This window comes from Bos indicus x Bos taurus, chromosome 9 (assembly GCF_003369695.1).
Source record: "Bos indicus x Bos taurus breed Angus x Brahman F1 hybrid chromosome 9, Bos_hybrid_MaternalHap_v2.0, whole genome shotgun sequence".
Classification (NCBI taxonomy): Eukaryota; Metazoa; Chordata; class Mammalia; order Artiodactyla; family Bovidae; genus Bos; species Bos indicus x Bos taurus.
The window spans coordinates 87,468,552-87,479,104 of NC_040084.1; the positions used below are offsets into that span (position 1 = coordinate 87,468,552).

The 10,553-nt window shown below is 48.5% G+C and overlaps 2 pseudogenes; both read right to left on the reverse strand.

Moving 5' to 3' along the window:
• Positions 1-339: 339 nt before the first annotated feature.
• On the reverse strand, positions 340-9,637 carry LOC113898565 (annotated as a pseudogene).
• On the reverse strand, positions 4,321-7,061 carry LOC113898566 (annotated as a pseudogene).
• Positions 9,638-10,553: the final 916 nt, after the last annotated feature.

The following is a 10,553-nucleotide window of genomic DNA, read 5'->3' on the forward strand; positions in this document are numbered from 1 at the left end:
GTTGGACATGACTTAGCGACTGAACAACAATTCACCATATGTGAACAGCTCAATCAGTGGCCAAAAAGTTACAGTTTATCTTATTTATTTGTAGTAATTCATTATCTATTCTGACTATGATCCTCTGTCAATGGAGAAATAAATCTACTTTTCAAAGCAGACATAGTTTGTGCTGTGAAGTCTGGCTTCTCCTTTGAGAGGGGAGGCATAGAGGAACACAGGAGACTCACTACTGAGGATGCAGATCTTGATGAAATAAAAAACAATTTCATTGCACAAGTTCCAGGATATGTCTTTGGATCCAGGTATCAGGATTGGGATTGACAGCTAGATTGCATGTTACTTTAAGAGCATTCATTTTATTCTCTGCTTCCACAATAAATGTAGCCGAATCATCAGTTCTATTTAATCCCATAAGGTGGAGAAAGGGTGAAATGTCCCGAGTTCCCTCCTTGATTAGAAAAAGTAACTTGAAGTATTTATGTCTTTTGCAATAGTGAGATACTGACTTAAATATGCATATTAGGAAATAAAATGATTAAAAGAGGCATTCAAGCATAATATTTTGTTTTCGTTGAAAATACTCTGAAGTTGTTTCTCTGAACATAGAAAGAATCCCTGAGTCCTGTAATAGCAGATGGTATTTTTTCCCATTATCATCATTTGCAACAATGAGATTGCCATACATAGAAGAGTCTGATTTTTCACAAAATAGAAGAGACAGAAAGTGTCCTATTTGTGGAGATTTCTTGTTCAAGTAGTTGAACATTTCAGTGCATGGATTCCATCACTTAGCACCAAGAAAAAGAGGTAAAATGGGTTGGGGGAAGAAAAGAGACTGAGGAGGCTGTTCACCAGATGTGACAAGAGACATGAGACAATGCAGCCACCTTGTCATCATAACTGGAAGGCAGGCTCTGAATTCTTGGGTGTGATCTCCTGACTCTAAAGTGAACAGCAGGAGAACAAAGGCAGCCAAGCAAAGACTGAGTCCTGAGGCTGCCAGAGCACCTGTTAGGCAGGACCACTCAGTGATGGAGTCTCTGGGTCCCCAGGAGGCTGCTGATGGGCAGGCCACAGGCTGAGTCACAACTGCTGCTGCTTCAGGAGCACAGGCCTGGCCTCAGCCCTTCTCACAGTCTCTCCTGTGGGGCTCCTGCCTTGCCTGCGTGACCCAGGCCACTTCCTGTGAGAACAGGCCTTTGGAGTTGGGTCTGCAAAGGCCTTCCCTACCCCTTCCTCCTGGGATGAGAGCCCGGCCCCTCTCATCTTGGGCCCCTGGGTGGGTCCCCTCCCCGCTGACACATCATGTGGAGCCCCCATGCTGCTCTCAGCCCCCGTGAGTCCTGCCCTCGCCCTGAGTGCCTGCTGTTCTCACACCACCTACCAGGGGCCCTGCCAGCCAGCAGTCTGTGCTCAGTCAGGGGACTTGGTTAAACCCTCTAAGCATCAATAGGCCCTCAGCCTAGTGAGGGCCTCTCCCTTTTCACAATGTCACCTGACAGTGGGGCCCTCTCAGAACTCAGGGCTGAGCTTTCTGAGTTTTGCTCTCAGATGATATGGGGTCTTATTCACCTGCTCCATTTCCAGGGTGAGGAGGTTCAGCGAGGGGCAGGGGTTGGCTGGGATTAACTTTCCCCGTTCTCACGCCAGGCCCTGTGCCCCTGCCTTCCCTCTGAATTCTTGCCTCAGTACCTCTTCTTGTAAAGGATACAGGCTATTATGATGCCCATTACGACGAAACGGGAGAGAACCCTGGTGGTGATCCAGGTGATGTGATTGATGGCTGGGGCCGGGGGCTGCACTGTAGAGGGTCCCGTGGTCGGTGATGCTGAAAGGAGAGGAAGAGTGAAGCCCTTGTCCAGACCCCAAGCTCGGCAGATGTCTCCTCACCCCCCCGACTCAGGTACCCCTATTGTGCAGACAGTTTACACACATCACATGGAGACCCCTGAGAGAGGTCCCCAGGCGAGATGGGGGGAAGGGAGGAGGCCAGTACTCATGGGGCTCTGACAGCTAATGGGGGAGCAAGGTTTCCAACACAGCCACTCAGTCCTGCTGTGACATAGAGGTGGTGACATGAGGATGAAGTCCTCAGGAGCTGACAGCAGAGGTGGTATTGACAGATTTCCAGAAGTAGGATTGGTGACATTTAAAAGAAAATTCTGGAAAGAGTGTACAGTGAGAAATAAATCCCAGAAATCAAAAAGATGTCTACAGGTTTGGGATCAGCAAAAATCCATGTTCAATTGTCCAAAGGCCTGTGCTGTGAGGCAAGACTTCAGGAAGTGGAAGAGGAAGGAGGATGACAGAGGATCCCGGGTCATTGCTCTCCCGGGACAACTCACCTCTGACGGATCACTTAATCAAACACACACACACGCGCGCGCACACACACACACACACACACGAGGGGTGAGTCCATGTCACCATGAGAGGAGTATCACTTTCTCCTCCCTTCTCACTTACCCAAGGTCTTCAACATTTTCTCCCAGTGCACCATGAAATCCTGAAGCCAGGACCGACAGTCTCCCATGGAGACCTTCTTCAAGAAGTCGATCACAGCTCTGTCATTCTCCCACTTTTCTTTCATCCATTTTGCCTCCAGGGTGATCCACTCTCCAGTGTCCATTCTCCGAATCACAGTGGAGGCTCATTAGTCCATTCAAGCCAAACGGCCAGGATCCACTGATGTGTCTGTTATCCTCACAGCAACATGTCGTCCTGGCCTGCAGGGTGAGAGGGTCTGCCCCCACCATGGGAAAGAAAGAGCTCAGCCTTCGGGCTTGACAGATTCTTTGCCCCACCTGGGTCCACCTCCCTTGGCCCAGCCAATGTGGCCCTGTGCTCTCCTCAAAGGCCACTTCCTAACTGGACTACTAGGGAAGAACCAATATCCAATTATACTCTTTACTTATAAACAGTGAATGTAGCTGAGCCCCTAATCTGGCCCTCCTGTACTTCGACTTTCTAACTTACCTGTGACTGTTTGTTTCTCCAGTGTAAAGTCATGCAGTTGGTCCCTGATGTTTCTGAGTGTTTCGATCTGTGTTTCCCAGGCCTTTATGGTTTCACTTCTTCTCCCAATGGACTTGTGAATATGATCTTAGCATGACCACAATCATAGGAGAGATAAAGCTCTCCATCCACCTGGCCTTGAACCTCACACCATGGCTGTCTAGGGTCGACGGTGAAGTTATAGAAAAGAGAGTGAGCGTCTGTGAAGGCAAACCACAGTGAGGGTGAGGTTGGGAGAAGAAGACCCATAGGCCTCATCCCCCAGTTCTGTGAGAGCAGAATACAGCTGCAGGGCTGGGCTGACTTAGCAGGACACCTCCGCCTGCCGCCCCCAGCCCCTCACCAGTTACGACTGAGGAAGACGACGAAGCCTCAGTCAGGCAAGAAGCACCAGAACCCTGGATATGCCCCATTTCCACCCTGCTCACAAGCTCCACACGTGGCACTAACCGACACATACGTTTCCCAGGGATGGGCCAGGCTGGTTCAGAAGGAAAGGCCTAAACCCAGAGGACTGTCAGCTTCTCTGTGAGTGTCCTGTGGGAGATGTAGAGGGTGAGGGGGCTGTTCCTGAGGAAGCGGATCACAGCCAGTGGGGCTGGGGGTGCAGAGGATGAGCTCAGAACCCAAACCCAGATAAGGGAGAGTTTATAATCACGGGTCACTGGGCTTAGCAAGGCTGGGGAGATGTGGTGATCTCCCACTAGGACAGGTCTTGGAAGCCGGGAGAAAGGCCTGTCCCACGCAGCATGAAAGAGAAAGTCCAGAACTTCCGAGGCAGGTAGTAGAGGAGGGGATCCAAGGCTAAGAGAAGTGAATCTGCCAGGGTGGACGTGGTATGAAAGGGCAGGAGAGTGTGCAATCCACCAGCTCCATGGGAAAGCCTGATGGACTCTATGGAGCCTGAGAGGAAAGCGTGGATGAGAAGCATCTCCAATAGCTCAAGGATGACTTGTGCAGGTCAGGGATGGTGGTAGGAGACCGTGTTCCTGTGGGCTTCTATCAGGAACAGGGATGGAAGTTGTAGAAAAATCAGATTCCAAGTGGGGGGTGCTCTAGGGCAGCAGAAAAGTCGGTGCAGTGGTCAAAGTGGTTAGAATTCTCAATGCCAGCCAAGGCCTGACTGCAGAGAATATGATGCCGGCTCATAGCATAGGCCGATCCTAAAGGCAAACAGATGGGCAGGAACCTAGATACAAACTGTACCATTGAAAGATAAAAGAGAGACAGAACACAAGGCTATATGATCAGGAAGCCAAAGGCAGCTATCCCTATCAAACATCTGATCCAGGCCCATTTTCTGGATCTGAGCCACTTCTCAGAAGGTATCATCAGAGAAAGAAGCCATGTTCTAAAGAGGAGGGCCCTTTCATCACCACATCTAGGGCAAAAGTCCTTCCATTCTTTCCCAAAGAGTAACATGGTTATTCACTGGGGTAAGTGAACCTGCAGAAGCAGAAACTACTCTCACGTTCACATTGCACCTAGTGTGGTCCTAATATCAGGCACAGGAACCATAGCATCATCATGGTCCCCCGATTGTAGAAGCGATGCTCGAAGTACCAGGCCATCAATGGACAGCAGTCCCAGGTTCTGCTTACAGTGGTTATCACTGGGTCCACAGACCACACAGTGATCATTTCACATGCCCTGGACTTGTGACAGGCATGGACACCTGAGTAGCTAGTAAATTATTGTGTGGTGAAGGCTACTGTATTAGTGAATTCCAGATTCAAACTTCAGACCCTACCTCCCCATCCGCCAATAGTACGTGTACACAATATCCTGGAGGAAATACAGAGACAAGTGCCAAGCTGCAACCTCTCAAGGGCTGCAGGGGTGTGGTCCCTATCCTATTTCCATTTAATACCGCTGTGGCCTTAGGTTTCCTCTAATGGTACAGAAGAAATAGTTTAGGCTTCGCGGACCCTAGGTCTCTGCTGCAACCTGCTGTCCCAGCACAAAAGCAGTCACAACTGGCGAACGATGAGCATGGCTGGAGCTGCTTCTTAGGCAGGTGACCCAGCAGAACTGGTGACATCAGAGGTATCTGTGGCCAGAAAGGTGCTATGTGTCATTTTCTACTTGAAGGCTCACAACACAGACCCTAAGTGTTGCAGTGGAGAAAGTCACACCATTTAAACATGGTTCCTGGTGTGGTCCTGGGGCCTGGCAGAGATGAGGCCTCTGGTCATGGAATGGAGTTGCCCATAGTGATGTGGGCTCATCAACCCCTAATCATTAGTTCAGCTAGGCCAGCCGTCATAGGATAGAAGTGGTTATGTGTTTTGGCATAAGCAGGGCCACCGGGAACAAATAAGACCCATCAGCAGCTGGCCTAGATGTGACACTAGAGTTGTTATATAGCCACTATCCTCTGCTCACACCTGTGGCTTCCCTTATGCCACTTTGGAACAAATAGCTACTCTGTAGCAAAGGAGGGGGGTGGTCATTAGTCCATAACTGCTGGATGATTTTTATTTTCCTAAGAAAAAATACTGCATGTTGAAGACATATCACTCCCAAAACTAGTGAAAGAAAGCAAAACTTTAAAGGTGAATCAACTGCATTAACTTGTAGAATTAAGAAAATAAAAAGCAGTTGGTAGTATGATTGCTAGTCCAAATATGTGTGTTTAAACAATTTAAAAAACTATTTATTTTGTAAGAATATACCTGTACCTCTAAGGCAACTATGTGTAAAAGATTTACACAAACATTTTCAGTTCAAGCTAATAAAACTGCTATTGAGAAAGTATTCCACATCAGTAAGTCTGTCTTAGAAAGTTCAGATGCTAAAGCATTCCTAAAGCTTGGTGTTCTGAAAGACAAATCTGCTTCTGTGATGCTGGGTGATGTATGTGACTGGCTGGCTCCAAGTGGGCCTCGACAGGCACCTTCCTCCTGACGCTGGGGGACTGTGAGAGGAGAGTCAGACACAGGCCCCCAGGGCTGCATGGACCTCTGTGAGACACTGGGCCAGCTGCTGGAACTCCATCTCTCCTCTGGATCGAAGGCACAGCACAAGCCATCACATAACTAGTTCATCAGGACAGCTGATAATCTGGGCTATTTGGTAACCCTCTTTCAGGTACTGGGCCACATCAAATGGGTAGATGTCCACTTAGGGTGTTTGGCCAGAGTCATAAACACATGGGCTCTTTTAGTAGCAGCATGCTGACTTCTTAGTTGTGGCATGCAGGATCCAGTTCCCCCACCAGGGATCGAACCCAGGCCCCTGCACTGGGAGTGTGGAGTCTTAGCCACTGGATTACCAGGGAAGGCTGGAGAACTCATTATTAACCAGACTTTCAAAAGCCATCCATTGATCCCGTGTTTTTGTTGTTCCCCAGACAGTGAGAGTCCATGGGGAACAAGACTCTGGAGAGGGATTGGCTTTGCTCTTAACATGAAGTTGTCATCAATGATAGAGATTCTAGGAGCCAGGTCTTTGTGGAAGACTTCTCTTCTGACCAGGTAGCTCATTCCACAGGCAATCTGAACAGCCATGTGAACTAGCTTTTGTTGAGAAGTTTCCTGCTGACTATTTGCCTCTACATATTTGCACTGTCATAAAAACAATTTAAGATACCCCCAATTCATGTAAGGCAATCCACCATGGGCTTTTCCCCTTATGTTCATACATGGCTAATAGGAAGACTTCTGTGATCTTGTAGCTCACAACTTTTAGGGAGCATGGTGGTCACCTGAATTTCAGAAGCTCGATCTCTAACTGTTTTTACAAATGCTTGTTGCTCTTTATCTGGATATTATTCATCTACATAAACCCCATGGGAAGTACACCAAAAGGTACCTTCTTAGAGTATATCTTTTGAGTTCCTCTCCCTGGATAGATATTTTGATATCATTCACCTAAGCTCTGGCCTCCAAAAGAGCGACACTTCTCAAGTCGTACTCCTCTAGCCACAAGGTTGGATAATGGGAGATGGGAGCTGTATTGTTGGGTGTGTTGCCTCTCACATACTGAGACATCTGGGAACGACTGGGACTGAGACAGCCCTTGGGAACTACTGCTGGTGCTGATGCTATCTCCCAGTTCAATCCTTTTCACACTGTGAAGATGCAAAACAGCTAATACTAGTACTACAAGAAATATACCTGGACAGCAAATCCCTAGGCTGATATAAAACACACGTGTAGACACGGCTGTAGACAAGGCTGCGTGTACAGGATCATAAATGGGTTCTTCTGATAGTGTTTTTGTCCAAGGCTGAAGTTTTCCTACCTCAATTTCTGGATGGCAACTTTTCCTTCATTTCAACTCTAAGATGTGAAGCTTTTTGAAGTTACTGTCAAGTTGAGGTGCATTTAGTGTCATAACTTCAGAATCTACTTTGCCAGGACAGGACAGCTCGAGCCCAAACACTGATACAGTGCCTGGGAGTTCTGGGGGCAGGGGTGGGGGTGGTGGGGCCGGGCCGCAGGCAGCCTAGCGGACCCGAGCTGTACCAGCAGCAGCCTGCCGGATCCCCATCCCAGGGAGACCGCCCTGCACATCCATCCTGCTGTGAGCGCCCACCTCCACCGCCCAGGAGAAGGAAGCTAGGCCACTTGCTGCTGCCCACCTGGCCTGAGCACTTGAAAGACGAATAGCTCCTACCCCGGCCACCCTGCCAGTGTTAACTGATCCGTCATAAAGAGCGCTGGTCCTTCAAGGGCCCAGAGCAGTAGGAAAGGGACCTAATTCCCTTCAGCAGGAGTAAGAAGGGACCAGAGGCAGTAGGGAAGGGACCTACTTCAGTTCATCAGTACTACGAAGGGACCAGAAGGAGCTCTGTGCACAGATCATCAATTCAGTTCAGTCGCTCAGTTGTGTCCGAATCTTTGTGACCCCATGAACCACAGCACGCCAGGGCTCCCTGTCCATCACCAACTCCCAGAGTCCACCCAAATCCATGTCCATTGTGTCGGTGATGTCATCTAACCATCTCATCCTCAGTCATCCCCTTCTCTTCCTGCCCTCAATCTTTCTCAGCATCAGGGTCGTCTCAAGTGATTCAGCTCTTCACGTCAGGTGGCCAAAATACTGGCGTTTCAGCTTCAACATCAGTCCTTCCAATGAATACCCAGGACTGATCTCCTTTAGGATGGACTGGTTGGATCTCCTTGCAGTCCAAGGGACTCTTTAAGAGTCTTCTCCAACACCACAGTTCAAAAGCGTCAATTCTTCGGGCCTCAGCTTTCTTTATAGTCCAACTCTCTCATCCGTACATGACCACTGGAAAAACAAAGGACTTGAGTAGACGGACCTTTGTTGACAAACTAATGTCTCTGCTTTTTAACATGCTGTCTCAGTCGGTCGTAACTTTCCTTCCAAGGAGTAAGCGTCTTTGAATTTCATGGCTGCAATCACCATCTGCAGTGAGTTTGGAGCCCAGAAAAATAAAGTCAGCCACTGTTTCCATTGTTTTCCCATCTATTTGCCATGAAGTCATTGGACCAGATGCCATGATCTTCGTTTTCTGAATGTTGAGCTTTAAGCCAACTTTTTCACTCTCCTCTTTCACTTTCATCAAAGGCTCTTTAGTTCCTCTTCACTTTCTGCCATAAGGGTGGTGTCATCTACATATCTGAGGTTATTGATATTTCTCCCCGCAATTTTGATTCCAGCTTGTGCTTCCTCCAGCCCAGTGTTTCTCATGATGTACTCTGCATATAAGTTAAATAAGCAGGGTGACAATTTAAAGCCTTGATGGACTCCTTTTCCTATTTGGAACCAGTCTGTTTTTCCATGTCCAGTTCTAACTGTTGCTTCCTGACCTGCATACAGGTTTCTCAAGAGGCAGGTCAAGTGGTCTGGTATTCCCATCTCTTTCAGAATTTTCCACAGTTGATTGTGATCCACACAAAGGCTTTGGCATAGTCAATAAAGCAGAAATAGATGTTTTTTGAAACTCTCGTGCTTTTAGGATGATGCAGCGGATGTTGGCAATTCGATCTCTGGTTCCTCTGCCTTTTCTAAAACCAGCTTGAACATCTGGAAGTTCAAGGTTCAGTATTGCTGCAGCCTGGCGCAGGAGGCGGCGGCTGTGACGGCGCAGAAGGGCAGATCATGGGCTTGTGGTTTTCAGGGCGGCTCTAGGTCCCTTTCCCGGGCTCCAGGACTCCCACTTCCCAGGGCCGGGCTGAGCCCTGGCGGGCCTCAACAGCATTTCCTGTACGTTCTGGCCCCCTTTTCTCCTAGCGTCACCTCCCAAAGTCCCCGCATTACTGCTTTACCAAGGCACCCCTGTTCTGGCCCGGAGAGCCCGCAAGCAGCCCGGGGGAGCCACTGAGTAGTAAAGGACCCAGGGGAAGGGAAAGAGGAGAGGGCGCACACCACCACCCCTGTTCAGGTCGTAACTCGCCCAACTTCCCCTCGGGCCATCCCCCCGCCCCCAGTAGGTTCATCCCGGAACTCACTGCCAGACGTCCCGCTGAACCAGACAATGAGAAGCAAGTCCAGGAAGCCAAGAAGCGTCTCGGGGCCACCCATCTCTCCCTTTGCCACCTGGATCTCGATTTTGCAGGAGTGGAGCATGCCAGGTCAGAGGAGCGGATCCTTTCTGGGGAGGCAGACACTGCACTTCTGGGGCCTCCGGCTTGCTCCGCCCGGACGCCCCGCCCCAGGCAAGGCCCGCGCAGTCATTAACCGGCGGCTTCCCCAGACTGCTAGCTCGCGACCAGAGTGTTGCCACTTCCTCCTCTTCCCACTTGTTTGAACGATTCGCGGTCTGATGGCCAGAATATTCCTAGTTAGATCATTTTGTCATTTTGGTCTCCCTAATTAATTGAAATTGATCAGAGGTCGTTAGGGAAGAATTTCTGGCAAGAAGATCATGGAGGGGAGAGCTCAAGGCTTCCTGCTTTCCCATCTGAGCTTGCCTTGGATGATCACTGACCTCTTCATTGTACTGAGTTTCCTTAGGGTTTTCCATACCGTCTCATGAAAACTTGAAGGAAGTTTTCAGCCAACCCAGTTATTACTTCCGGTGCCAGTTCAGGTGGCCAACTTAATTGATAAATGTCGTCTGTGTCCCGACCATTCCACTGACCTGCCCTTCTCTCATCTCTCTCCCTCTCCTCGGGCTTCTTGAGTCCCATAGACACAACAGTATTGAAATTAGGTTAGTTCATCACTCTGCAAGTAGCTTCGGTCTCATTTGTTTATTTTTCCTTCAAAATTTCAGTGCCAATGCATTTTGAAGAAGGATTCTGTGTAATTCTACAGGTTGTTTGCCCCTCCTTTTTTTTTTTTGTATAATTGTACAACCTTTGAAATTTGCATAAGTTATAATGATCCAGTATTATTTGTCTTTCAAAAAACAACAACAACAACTTTCTCTTCCTCCCAGCAACCATCTAAGGGGAATTAAAGTCCCTGAAAGAAGGCCAATTCAAGATGGGTTCTACTCTGATAGAAACAGAAAACAAAAAGATGAGGAAAAGCAATGAAGAAATGGGTCCTCATCAAACTTATATACTTTTGACAGCAAAGGAAACCATAAACAAAACAAAAAAAAGGCAAACTACAGA